Below are 14031 nucleotides of genomic sequence, written 5' to 3' on the forward strand. Positions count from 1 at the left end.
ATTATTTCTCCTACCAATTTAGTGAGGAAAAAAGATGCCTAAAATGACTGGGTAACAGACATGGTTAAATGTTTAATGAGACTCACACCATCTTGCCTGGTGAAACCATTCCCTCTCTAAAAATCAAAATATCTAGAACCACATAATTTAGAATTGCAGTGACAAAAGGCACAAATTTACCAAGTGGATCAGTGAGATGCTAGCAAGAGGGTCCACTCCTACATCCACCATTGGCTCCATGTAACTTACCCTTTGGAAACTTGTGATTATTCATTTAAAGAATATTCTGTACATAAAAGGATGGCACCTTATATTTGTAAAATATTATTTCTAAGTTGATGCATCAACTGTGCCTTCAAAAGTTATTTCTTAGTGTTAAAATGTGCAGTGACTATAAATGGGCATGAGGTTTCTTTTTAGGATGCTAAAATGTTATAAATTATAGTATAACTATGGTTGTGTAATCTGTAAATATGCTAAAGGTTATTGAATTGTGCACTTAAAATGCGTGAATTTAATGATATGTAAATCATATTTTAATGTAAAATTTTTAAGGCAGTTCTATTCTTCTATCAGACCATCAGTTTTTGATGGTGTAGCATGTGACAGAGCCTGTAATTCTATGTTCACACTTCTTTGGCTATAAAATACAGCTCTTAGATATTATTTTAAGCTTATGCCTTGGATCAAACACTCATTCCACTCTCAGATAATGATCTTGGTTGAAGCACTACATACAGGAAAAGCAAATCAAAATGTGTCTATTTCCATCAAGATGATTCTTTCCCCTTCCGGGATAAAAGAGGCTTCTTAAAATATTAAGAAGCCACTGAGTGAATAGTAGGTATTGTATAAAGATGCTGCCAAAGTAAGCCACAGAGGAGGACTCTCTCTGTCTTCCTGCCTGAAACCAGGGTCTCACTAGCTGAAAGAACTTCTGCAGAGAGGATAATCAGCCCCACTCAATCTGAACCTGCTGCTCAGCTTGCTGGGGAGAAATAAAACTTGAGTATCCAGCAGTGTCTGAGGGATTTGGCTCTGGAGTAGGGGCCCCTTTCCCCATACTGAGCTCCTGACCAAAAGACCCCTGAAGTAGGGGTCCCAACCTCAGTTGCCCTAACTCACCAAACTTACAACCTACATAGGGGTTGGTTGGGTGATGCCAGTCTTACCCCACACTATAAAGTTTCTACAAAAGACTCTGTGGGAAGACCACACAACTTCATTTTAGCTGCTCTGTGGGTAGAGCAGCTAAAATGTAGAGGCAAATCTTACAGAGCTTGGGGTTTTTATGGAGCTGCTGTCATCTCTAAGTAGAAGGAAGCTGATATTTATATGCAGGTTGGCCTGCAGACACTGTGAAGAATAAATAAACCCAACAGGACAGACACTGCACAGGGTCTAATACACAAGACCAAAATTGACCCTTAGAGCTAGTTAGCCTTCATAGATAACTGCACCCACAAAAAGGACCAACTGCATTCTATACTCACAAACAACAGGAGGGAAAATACTACCCTCAAGAAGCATTTCTAGAGCAAGGAAATCAGGTGGCCTGGAGGACAGTACCACTGAGTTCATCTTCCTCATAAAGGCACCACAACAAATTTCAAAGTCAGACAGAGCTAAGTAATACACAGACAAAATGGGCAGACGAAGAGATATGACCCAAAAGAAACAACAAGAGAAATCCCCAGAAAAAATACCCAACTAAATAGAACTAACCAAACTCCCAGACAGAGTATAAAATAATGTTTTCTAGGATGCTCAAGAATCTTAGAGCAACATTTGATGGTGACAATGAGAACTTAAACAAAAAGATAGACAGCATCAAGCATCAAAAAGGACATTGAAGTCATACAAAAGAACCAGTCAGAAATGACAAATACAATATCAGAAATGAAGGCTGCTCTAGAAGGAATCAACAGCAGGCTGGATAAAGCAATGGGTCAAATCAGCAATTTAGAAGACAAAATTAACAAAAGCACAGAAGAAAAGCAGCAAAAATAAAAGAGGATCAAAAAAACTGAGGAAACTCTAAGAAACCTCTGTGACAATATGAAGAGAAGCAACATCCACATCATAGGGGTTCTTGAAGGAGAAAAAAAAACAAGAGATATAAAGCCAGTTTAAATAAATTATAGCTAAAATTTCCTTAAATTGATGAAGGAAAAGTCACACAAGTTCAAGAAACACAGAGAGTCCCTTCAAAGAGAAACCCAAGAAGGTCTAAACCAGGGGTCTCAAACTTGTGGCCCGCGGGCCGCATGCGGACCGCCGAACAATTTTGTGCATCCCGCAGACTAATCCCCTAGGCTTACTTAATTTTATCCAAAATATTTTGAACTTCGTGGATTAGTCTGCAGGCTGCACAAAATTGTTTGGCGGGCCGCGAGTTTGAGACCCCTGGTCTAAACTAAAACACATCATAACTAAAATCCCAAAGTTAAGAGACAAAGAAACAATACTAAAGGCACCAAGAGAAGACCAGTCAATTACCTACAGAGGAGACCTCATAAGAATGACATCTGACTTTTCAACAGAAATGCTTGAACCAAAACAGTACTGAAGGAAATGTTAAGGGGACTGCTGTAAAAAGAGCAAAAGAAAAAAGAAATCAAGAGACTTGTAGATTTAAAGAATAAAATGGAAATAAATAAGTACATATCAATAATAACCTTAACTGTAAATGGATTAAATGCTCCAATCAAAAGACAAAGAGTAGCTGCAGAGATAAAAAAAAAACAGGACCCATACATATGCTGTCTACAAGAGACCCACCTCAGAACAAAAGATACACGTAAACCGAAAGTGAACAGATGGAAAAAGTATTTCATGCAAATGAAAATTTAAAAATAAATCTGGGGTAGCAATAATTATATCTGACAAAATAGACATTAAAACAAAATTGAAACAGTTATCAAAAAACTCCCAGCCAACAAAAGTGCTGGGCCGGGATGCTTCACAGGCAAATTTTACAAAACATTCAAGAAGAACTAACATCTAACCTTCACAAGATATTCCAAACAATTCAAGAGAAAGGAAGACTTCCAAGCTTGTTTCATAAGGTAAGTGTTATCTTCATTTCTTTTTTTTTTTTTTTTAAATAAATTTTTATTGATGTTAATGGGATGACATTAATAATTTAGGGTACATATATTCAAAGAAAACATGTCTAGGTTATTTTGTCATTAAATTATGTTGCATACCCCTCACCCAGAGTCAGATTGTCCTCCGTCATCCTCTGTCTAGTTTTCTCTGTGCCCCTCCCCCTCCCCCTAACTCTCCCTCCCTCCCTCCTGCGTCCTCCCTCCCCCCACCCCTGGTAACCACCACTCTCTTGTCCATGTCTCTTAGTCTCGTTTTTATGTTCCACCAATGTATGGAATCATGTAGTTCTTGTTTTTTTCTGATTTACTTATTTCACTCCGTATAATGTTATCAAGATCCCACCATTTTGCTGTAAATGATCTGATGTCATCATTTCTTATGGCTGAGTAGTATTCCATAGTGTATATGTGCCACATCTTCTTTATCCAGTCTTCTATTGAAGGGCTTTTTGGTTGTTTCCATGTCTTGGCCACTGTGAACAGTGCTGCAATGAACATGGGACTACATGTGTCTTCACATATCAATGTTTCTGAGGTTTTGGGGTATATACCCAGTAGAGGGATTGCTGGGTCATAAGGTAGTTCTATTTGCAGTTTTTTGAGGAACCACCATACTTTCCTCCATAATGGTTGTACTACTTTACAGTCCCACCAACAGTGAATGAGGGTTCCTTTTTCTCCACAGCCTCTCCAACATTTGCTATTACCCGTCTTGTTGATTATAGCTAATCTAACAGGGGTGAGGTGGTATCTCATTGTAGTTTTGATTTGCATTTCCCTAATAACTAATGAAGCTGAGCATCTTTTCATATATCTGTTGGCCATTTGTATCTCTTCCTGGGAGAAGTGTCTATTCATGTCTTCTTCCCATTTTTTTATTGGATTGTTTGTTTGTTTGTTGTTGAGTTTTATGAGTTCTTTGTAAATTTTGGAAATTAGGCCCTTATCTGAGCTCTTGTTTGAAAATATCATTTCCCATTTAGTTGGCTGTCTGTTTATTTTGATATCAGTTTCTCTTGCTGAGCAAAAACTTTTTATTCTGATGTAGTCCCATTCATTTATCTTTGCCTTCACTTCTCTTGCCATTGGAGTCAAGTTCATAAAATGTTCTTTAAAACCCAGGTCCATGAGTTGAGTATCTATGTCTTCTTCTATGTACTTTATTGTTTCAGATCTTATATTTAGGTCTTTGATCCATTTTGAATTAATTTTAGTACACGGGGACAGGCTGTAGTCGAGTTTCATTCTTTTGCATGTGGCTTTCCAGTTTTCCCAACACCATTTGTTGAAGAGGCTTTCTTTTCTCCATTTTGTGTTGTTGGCCCCCTCATCAAAGATTATTTGACCATATATATGTGGTTTTATTTCTGGGCTTTCTATTCTGTTCCATTGGTCTGAGTGTCTATTTTTCTGCCAATACCATACAGTTTTGATTATTGTGGCTCTATAATATAGTTTAAAGTCAGGTATTGTAATGCCCCCAGCTTCATTCTTTTTCCTTAGGATTGCTTTAGCTATTCGGGGTTTTTTATAGTTCCATATAAATCTTATGATTTTTTGTTCCATTTCTTTAAAAAATGTCATAGGAATTTTGATGGGAATTGCATTAAATTTATATATTGCTTTGGGTAATATGGCCATTTTAATTATATTTATTCTTCCTATCCAAGAACAAGGAATATTTTTCCTTCTCATTGTGTCTTTTTCTATTTCTCTTAGCAATGCCTTGTAGTTTTCATTATATAGGTCCTTTACATTCTTTCTTATGTTTATTCCTAGGTATTTTATTTTTTTTGTTGCAATCGTGAAGGGGATTATTTTTTTGAGTTCGTTTTCTAATATTTCATTGTTGGCATATAGAAAGGCTATGGACTTATGTATGTTGATTTTGTATCCTGCGACCTTACTGTATTGGTTTATTGTTTCAAGTAATCTTTTTGTGGAGTCCTTTGGGTTTTCGATGTATAGGATCATATCATCAGCAAAAAGTGATACCTTTACTTCTTCTTTTCCGATGTGGATGCCTTTTATTTCTTTGTCTTGTCTGATTGCTCTGGCCAGAACTTCTAGCACCACGTTAAATAAGAGTGGAGAGAGTGGACAACCCTGTCTTGTTCCTGATTTAAGGTGGAAAGTCCTCAGTTTTACGCCATTTAATATGATGTTGGCTGATGGTTTATCATATATGGCCTTTGTCATGTTGAGATATTTTCCTTCTATACCCATTTTGTTGAGAGTCTTAAACATAAAATTGTGTTGTATTTTATCGAAAGCCTTTTCTGCGTCTATTGATAAGATCATGTGGTTTTTGTTCTTTGTTTTGTTGATATGGTGTATTACGTTAACCGTTTTACGTATGTTGAACCATCCTTGAGATTCTGGGATGAATCCCACTTGATCATGATGTATTATTTTTTTAATATGTTGTTGTATTCGATTTGCCAGTATTTTGTTTAGTATTTTAGCATCTGTATTCATTAGAGATATTGGTCTGTAGTTTTCTTTCTTTGTGCCATCCTTGCCTGGTTTTGGTATGAGGGTTATGTTGGCCTCATAAAATGTGTTTGGAAGTATTGCTTCTTCTTCAATTTTTTGGAAGACTTTGAGTAGAATAGGAACCAAGTCTTCTTTGAATGTTTGATAGAATTCACTAGTATAACCGTCTGGGCCTGGACTTTTATTTTTGGGGAGGTTTTTAATAGTTTTTTCTATTTCCTCCCTGCTGATTGGTCTGTTTAGGTTTTCTGCTTCTTCATGACTCAGTTGAGGAAGGTTGTATTGTTCTAGGAATTTATCCATTTCTTCTAGATTGTTGTATTTGGTGGCATATAGTTTTTCATAGTATTCTACAATAATTCTTTGTATATCTATGATGTCTGTGGTGATTTCTCCTCTTTCATTTTGGATTTTATTTATTTGAGTCCTGTGTCTTTTTTCCTTAGTGAGTCTTGCAAAGGGTTTGTCAATTTTGTTGATCTTTTCAAAGAACCAGCTCCTTGTTTTATAGATTTTTTCTATAGTTTTTCTGTCCTCTATTTCATTTATTTCTGCTCTGATTTTTATTATCTCCTTTCTTCGGCTGGTTTTGGGTTGTCTTTGTTCTTCTTTTTCTAGCTCCTTAAGGTGTGAAGTTAAGTGGTTTACTTCGGCTCTCTCTTGTTTGTTCATATAGGCCTGAAGTGATATGAACTTTCCTCTTATTACTGCTTTTGCTGCATCCCAGAGATTCTGATATGTAGTATTTTCATTTTCATTTGTCTGTATATATCTTTTGATCTCTGCGCTTATTTCTTCTTTGACCCATTCATTTTTTAGAAGTATGTTGTTTAGTTTCCATAATTTTGTGGGTTTTTCCCCCTCTTTTTTACAGTTGACTTCTAGTTTCAAGGCTTTATGATCAGAGAATATGCTTGGTACAATTTCAATTTTTCTAAATTTGCTGATATTGTCTTTGTGGCCCAACATATGGTCAATTCTTGAGAATGTTCCATGTACACTAGAGAAAAATGTATACTCTGTCGCTTTGGGATGAAGTGTCCTGTAGATGTCTATCATATCCAGGTGTTGTAATATTTCGTTTAAGGCCACTATATCTTTATTGATTCTCTGTTTGGATGACCGATCTAGAGCCGTCAGCGGTGTATTGAGGTCTCCAAGTATGATTGTATTTTTGTCAGTTTTTGTTTTAAGGTCAATAAGTAGCTGTCTTATATATTTTGGTGCTCCTTGGTTTGGTGCATATATATTAAGGATTGTTATGTCTTCTTGATTCAGTGTCCCCTTAATCATTATGAAATGACCATTTTTGTCTCTGAGTACTTTTTCTGTCTTGTAGTCAGCATTATCAGATATGAGTATTGCTACACCTGCTTTTTTTTGGGTGTTGTTTGCTTGGAGTATTGTTTTCCAGCCTTTCACTTTGAATTTGTTTTTATCCTTGTTGCTTAGATGAGTTTCTTGTAGACAGCATACAGTTGGATTTTCTTTTTTAATCCATTCTGCTACTCTGTGTCTTTTTATTGGTAAGTTTAATCCATTTACATTTAGTGTAATTATTGACACTTGTGGGTTCCCTATTGCCATTTTATAAATTGCTTTCTGTTAGTTTTGTATCTTGTTTGATTCTTCTCTTTTGTTTTTCTATCATTTGTTTTTGTTTGTTTGTATTCCATACTTCTTTCCTCTGTTGCTACCTTTTTTAAGTCAAGTGTTTTTGTGGTGGTTTTTTCAAGGGTGGTTACCATTAAGTAATGAAAAGGGTACCTACCATATTCATTGTAGTACCCTTTCTAATGAGTATTTCTGCGCTTCATCGTCCTTTGCTACTGTTAATCTTCATCCTTTCTCCCCTTTTTTTTCTTTTGTTGTCACAGTTTAAGTTTGGTTTTATTGTTTTCTTGGTGGAGCTGTTACTTGGGGTTCTGTTTTCTTTTGTTTTTTGAATCTGGTTGGAAAACCCCCTTTAGTATTTCCTGGAGTGGGGGCTTTCTGATGATAAATTCTCTCATCTTTTCTGTATTTGTGAATGTTTTTATATCTCCTTCGTACTTGAAGGATAGCTTTGATGGGTGTAGTATTCTTGGCTGAAAGTTCCTCTCTTTCAGGGCTTTGAATATTGGGGTCCACTCTCTTCTAGCTTGTAGAGTTTCTGCTGAGAAGTCTGATGATAATCTAATAGGTCTTCCTTTATATGTTGTATTCTTCTTTTCCCTGGCTGCCTTGAGAATTTTTTCTTTGTCATTGGTTTGTGTCATCTTCATTATGATGTGCCTTGGAGTGGGTTTGTTGGGGTTAAGAAAACTCGGTGTTCTGTTTGCTTCTTGAATTTGAGGCTTTAGTTCTTTCCACAGGCTTGGGAAGTTCTCATCTATTATTTGTTTAAGTATATTCTCCATTCCATTTTCTCTCTCTTCTCCCTCTGATATACCTATTATTCTTATGTTATTCTTTCTGATGGAGTCAGACAATTCCTGTAGGGTTTTCTCGTTTTTTATTATTTTTGAGTCTCTTTCTTCTTCTCTCTGTTGTGCCTCAAGTTGCTTGTCTTCTATTTCACTAATCCTATCTTCTATCTGGGCTGTTCTATTAGCTAAGCTTGTTATCTCGTTTTTCAGTTTGTGAATTGAGTTTTTCATTTCTGTTTGATTTGTTTTTATAGTTTCAATTTCTTTGGTAATATATTCTTTGTGATCGTTGAGTTGTTTCCTGATTTCCCTAAATTGCCTTTCTGTGTTTTCTTGTATATCTCTGAGTATTTTTAAGATTTCTATTTTAAATTCTCTGTCATTTGGCTCCAATGCTTCCAGTATGCTAAATCTTTTCTCCATAGATTTTTCCACATCTATTTGTGTTACCTCTCTATCTTTTGTATCCATAATATTCGATTTCCTTTTTCTTATTGGCATCTGAAGGTGGTCTTGTTGATATTCTTAATTAAAATTAATAAAGAATAAAAAGGGAAAAAAAAAGAAAAAAAAAAAGAAAAAGAAAAAAGAAAAAAGAAAAAACAAAAAACAAACAAACAAAAAAAAAACACTCCACACACAAAAAAAGTAATGATTTATTATTTCCCCCTTTTTTCTTTCTTCTCCTTCCCTCCTCTCACCTCTTTAGGTAAATATCGTGATGACCTGTGAATTATATTATGCTAAATGGAACAAAAACTGCCTATAATGGAGGGCCTGATTTGGGGTGAAGAGTTCAAGGTGCAAAAAAGGGAGTAGGGACCTACTAAATGCAAAAAAAAAAAAAAAAGGAGGATATCTTAGACAAGCATCAAATGATTTGCTTTAAGTGATGGTCGACTAAAAGATATAATGAGAGGGATAAGAGGGAAACAGAAAAAAGGAGAGAAAAAATAATATTTAAAGAAGAAAAAAATAAAAATAATAAGTAAAAATCTGTTGTATTAAGTGGAGTGAAGACTAAATACAATGGAGACTTTGGGTTGGGAGGAATGCTAGTGAGTTAAAAAGCAATGTAAAAAGTACCCAAAATGCCACAAAAACAAACAAATAAAGGAAAACCAAGAACAAAAGCAGAAAAGAAAAGAAAAAAAAAAAAGAACAAACAACAAAAACAAAAAAAACTTTAGTCCCAAATTAAATAATTTGTTCGTAATTGAGGATTAAATGAGAGGAAAAGTAAAAGGAGAAAAGAAGGAACGAATAGAAAGGAAAAAATAAGAAAAAGAGAGAAACAAAGGAAGAAAAAAAGGAAAGGGAAAAAAAACAAAAAGAAAACAAAAGGGGAGAGAGTGAGAGTTAAGGGTTTTGGAGTGTAACCCTAAGGGAGAGTAAGGATGAAGAAAAGAAATAAAATGTAACACTTATGGGTAGTGTAGTTCAAGAAAAGGGTAGCATAAGATGGGCAGAGAATAAAAGGACCGAGGTGGAGGAAATACAAATAAAGACAATAAGAAAGAAGAGAGAAACAACAAAAACAAAGAATTAGTGGAACAAGTTATAACGTCTGTGGATTTTTCTTGATTTTGAGAGGTTAACTTCTTCCTTTTTTCTTTTGTCTCCCTCTTCCTGGTCGGTGACTCTGTACCCCAGGTTCTGCCCCTGTGTCACGCTTAGGTAGGGATTTGCAGTTGATGGGATTCTATGGCAATGTCATATAATTGGCTTTAGTCTCACTGGTAGTCAAGGCTTGTTGGCGTTTGTAGAGTCCAACAATGAGAGAGAGTTTGCTTTCCTGGAGTCTCTCCCCTAGTCTCCCCTTCCTGAATTAGCAGCCTGGTGATCCAGCTATGAGGCTGCCACTGCTTCTGTCTGGGGAGTAAGAGGCTCAAAGAGCTGGGAAATCCCCACTCTATCCTCACTCAGCGCAAGGCTCTGGGTAAGGCTCTGGCAGTCAGAGCCTCCAGCGTAATCAGGCGGGGCTGGGAGTCAATTGTTGTCAAGGTGACTGTTCAGCGCCTATCATTCAGTTGGACCACTCAACCCAGGCTTTCCACACTTGGTAGCCTGTTTTGGCTGGAAAGAAGATGCACTATTCGCTGCTTGCTATATAGATCTTAATATCTGCCAAGTCCCTCTTGTTAGGTATATCCCTGAATATGGAGGCTCTGTCAATCAGAAGTTGCCCCCGCCCCTTTAGCGAAAGGCACTGAAAAATATTATGCCTCTTGTCTTGGATCGCTGAACTGGGAGAGATCTTATCAATTAGAGCCCCGTGGGTGCGTAGATTTTGTGGGTTTAGCTAATTTCAGTGATTGGATCCGCAGCTGTGCTCCAGAAAGTATTTCAGGCTGCCTGCACGCCCCTCCCCCAACGCTTGATTGTTAGCTCGAATGGCTGGGTGAGGTGCCCCGTCCACGGAGAGAATCTCCTGACTAGGAAAGACAGGTTTGGCGCCCCTCCTGGACTGCGTCACGGGGCGCGCGCGCTCACGGCTTCTCAGAACACGCCAGTGGTGGCCGGTACTCCCGGGGACGCGGGGCTCGCGCACGTGGCTTCTCAGAGCACGCCGGTGGTGGCCGCTACTCCCCGGGACGCGGCTCGGGGAGCGGGCGCGCGGCTTCTCAGCGCAAGCCGGTGGTTGCCAGCACTCCCCGGGATGCGGCTCGGGGCGCAAGCACGCGGCTTCTCAGAGCACGCTGGTGGTTGCTGGCACTCCCCGGGGCGCGCGGGCGCGCAGCTTCTCAGAGCACGCCGTTGGTTGCTGGCACTCCCCGGGACGCGGCTCAGGGCGCGGGCGCGCGGCTTCTCAGAGCACTCTGGTGGTTGCCGGCACTCCCTGGGACGTGGGTCGGGGCGCGCGCGCGGCTTCTCAGAGCACGCCGGTGGTTGCCGGCACTCCCCGGGACGCGGCTCGGGGCGCGGGCGCGCAGCTTCTCAGAGCACAGAGCACACCTGTGGTTGCCGGCACTCCCTGGGACGTGGATGGGGCGCGCCTGCGGCTTCTCAGAGCACAGAGCACGCCGGTGGTTGCCGGCACTCCCTGGGACGCGGCTCGGGGCGCTGGGACGCGGCTCGGGGCGCTGGGATGCGGCTTGGGGCGCGCGGGCGCGCGCGGGGCTTTTCAGAGCACGCCGGTGGTTGCCGGCACTCCCCGGGACGCGGCGGGGGCAGCTGCACGTGTGGGTTGACTCACCCCAGGCGTATTCCCTCCTGGGCAACAGTCCCTCTGCTTTCAGTGTGGATGCTCTGAGGATAAATTTTTCTGCTTTTAGTTGACAAATTTGTTGAGATTTTGGGGAGATCTGTCGGACGCGCTGCTCACGGCGCCATTTCTGTGACGTCACTTATCTTCATTTCAATATCAGATAAAGACACTACAAAGAAAGAAAAGTATTAGCCAATATCCCTGATGAACATAACTGTTAAAATTCTCAATAAAATATTAGCAAATTGTATCCAGCAATACATTAAAAAAATCACATATTATGATCAAGTGGAATTAATTCCAGGGCGGCAAGGCTGGTACATTATTTGCATATCAATAAATGTAACTCATCACATAAACAAAATGAAAGATAAAAATTTCATGATTATATCAATAGATGCAGAAAATAATTGGACAAAATTCAGCACCTATATATAATTAAAACTCTGAGCAAAGTGGAAGTTCAGGCAATATACCTCAATATGATAAAGTCCATCTATGACAAACCCACAGCCAATATCATATCCAATGAGGAAAAATTAAAAGCAATCCCCTTAATATCACGAACAAGTGGAGTGACATCAGAGAAATGGCGCCATGAGGAGCAATACCAATAAATCTCCCCAAAATTTCAACAAGTTCTTCAACCAGACACAGAAAAATCTATCCTTGGAGTATCTAGACGTCCCACACTGAACATGAAGGTATGATCAAGCAAAAAATTGACTAAATATATAATCAACCCCGAAGGAAATAAGACAGAGAAAGGAACACTCCACCTTCCTCACTAACCTAAGCAAGGGCTGCTTTCACTTGGAACTGAGAGAATAGAAGCTAAGGTGGGCAAAGGGGGTGAATAGAGCCAGGCTGTGGCACAGACATCTGAGCCAGGCTGTGGCACAAACATCCAAGCCGAGGAAAGACTGAGCCTGTGGCGACCCAGCCAATGCAAGCTAATGCCCACGCCAAACCCAGACAAAGACGGGCGCGAGTGGTGGCAGCCATTACCCACGATATCCTGGTCGGCGAGCACGGATAGTGTGCAAGAGGTTTCTCCTAGCGCCCCAGGATTGGGCGCCCATGTTTGCGGACAAAGGGGCAGAGTCAGAGGCCTTTGAGTGGGCTGTGACCAGAGTCTTGGTGTGGTTCCTGCTAACTGAACAGCGGCAAGCAGGGAGTGTGCGAAAGCGAACTTCCCTATGCCTGAACTTTTCCAGGCTGGTGGGGCACCTCACCCAGCCATACAAGCTAACAGATTCATGAAGGATTAGCTTAACCCACAGTCTGCTCACCTCCCAACTGGACTATGCGACTCTAACTGGCAAGATCTCTCTCAGTTCAACAATCTAAGAAAAGAGGCATTATATTTTTAGTGCCTTTTGCTATGCACGTAGGGGTGGGGGCAACTTCTAATTGGCAGAGCTTTCATACTCAGGACTATAGTTAAAAAGAGGGATTTGGCAGCTTGTAAGACTTCCTGTTTTGCAAACAGCAACTAGGGCATCTTCTACCCAGCCAAAACAGGTTACAAAGTGCAAAAAGCCTGGGGAAAGTGGTCCCACAGAGTGCTGAGGCATACTGGACATGCCTCAAGGCACTTTGAAAATAATTGTCTCCCAGCCCACCTGATTATGTGAGCAGCTCTGACTGATTGAGCCTTACCCAGAGCCCTGCGCTGCGTGGGGATAGAGTGGGAATTTGCCAGCTCTTTGAGCCTCTTACTCTCGAGGCAGAGGCAGCAGCAACCCCATAGCTGGATCATCAGGCTACTAATTTAGAAAGAAAAGACTAGGAGAGAGGCTCTAGGAAAATGGACTATCTCATTGTCAAAACCTGCAAATGCTAACAAGTCATAAATGCCAATGAGACTGAAGCCTAATATATGACATCACCATAGAGACTTATCAAATGCAAAACTCTACCTAAGCGTGCCACAAGAGCAAAGCCTGGGGTACAGAGTTACTGACCAGGAAGAGAAAGAGAAAAGAAAAAGCAAGAAGATAACCTCTCAAAATCAAGAAAAATCCACAGACTTTATAACCTTTTCCATTTTATTTTGTTTGTTTATTTCTTTCTTTCATCTTCTTGTCTTGATTATTTTCTTCTTCTTCCACTTCGGTCGTTTTATTCTCTGCCCGTCTTATGCTTTCCTTTTCTTGAACAACACTACCCATAGTGTTACATTTCCCATTTTCTTTCTATCTTCTTCTTTTCTTTCTATGAGGATTACACTCCAAAACCATTAACTCTCTCTATCTCTCTGTGTGTATTTTTTTTCTTTTTTCTTCTTTTTGTTTTTTCCTCTTTCTTTTTTTCTCCCTCTATATTAATTTCTTCTTCTCTCCTTTACTTTTCCTCTCATTCAATCCTCAATTGCGAACAAATTATTTTTATTTGGAATGCAAATTTTTTCTTTGTGGCACTTTGGTTGGTTTTTCCTTCACTTTCTAACTCATTAGCATTCCTCCCAACCCCAGCTCTGCATTTTATCTAGTTTTTGCTCCACTTAATACAATGATAATTTTTAAATTTATTTCCCTTTTTCCTGTTTTCCTCTTATCCCTCTCATTATATCTCTAAGTTGACCATCACTTACAAGCAAATAATTATATTCTTGACCCAAAGTTTTTCCTTTTTTGCATTTTTTGGGTAAATACTTTCTTTTTTGCCCCTTAAATACTTCTCCCCAATTCAGGCCTATGTTATAGGTAGTTTTCCTATTGAGCAAAATATATTACACAGTTCATCACAATTTTTTCTCAAGAATGAGGGGAGAGGAAAGGAGAGAAAAAAAAGGGAAAACAATAAA

Source organism: Saccopteryx leptura, chromosome 4, assembly GCF_036850995.1.
Source record: "Saccopteryx leptura isolate mSacLep1 chromosome 4, mSacLep1_pri_phased_curated, whole genome shotgun sequence".
Classification (NCBI taxonomy): domain Eukaryota; kingdom Metazoa; phylum Chordata; class Mammalia; order Chiroptera; family Emballonuridae; genus Saccopteryx; species Saccopteryx leptura.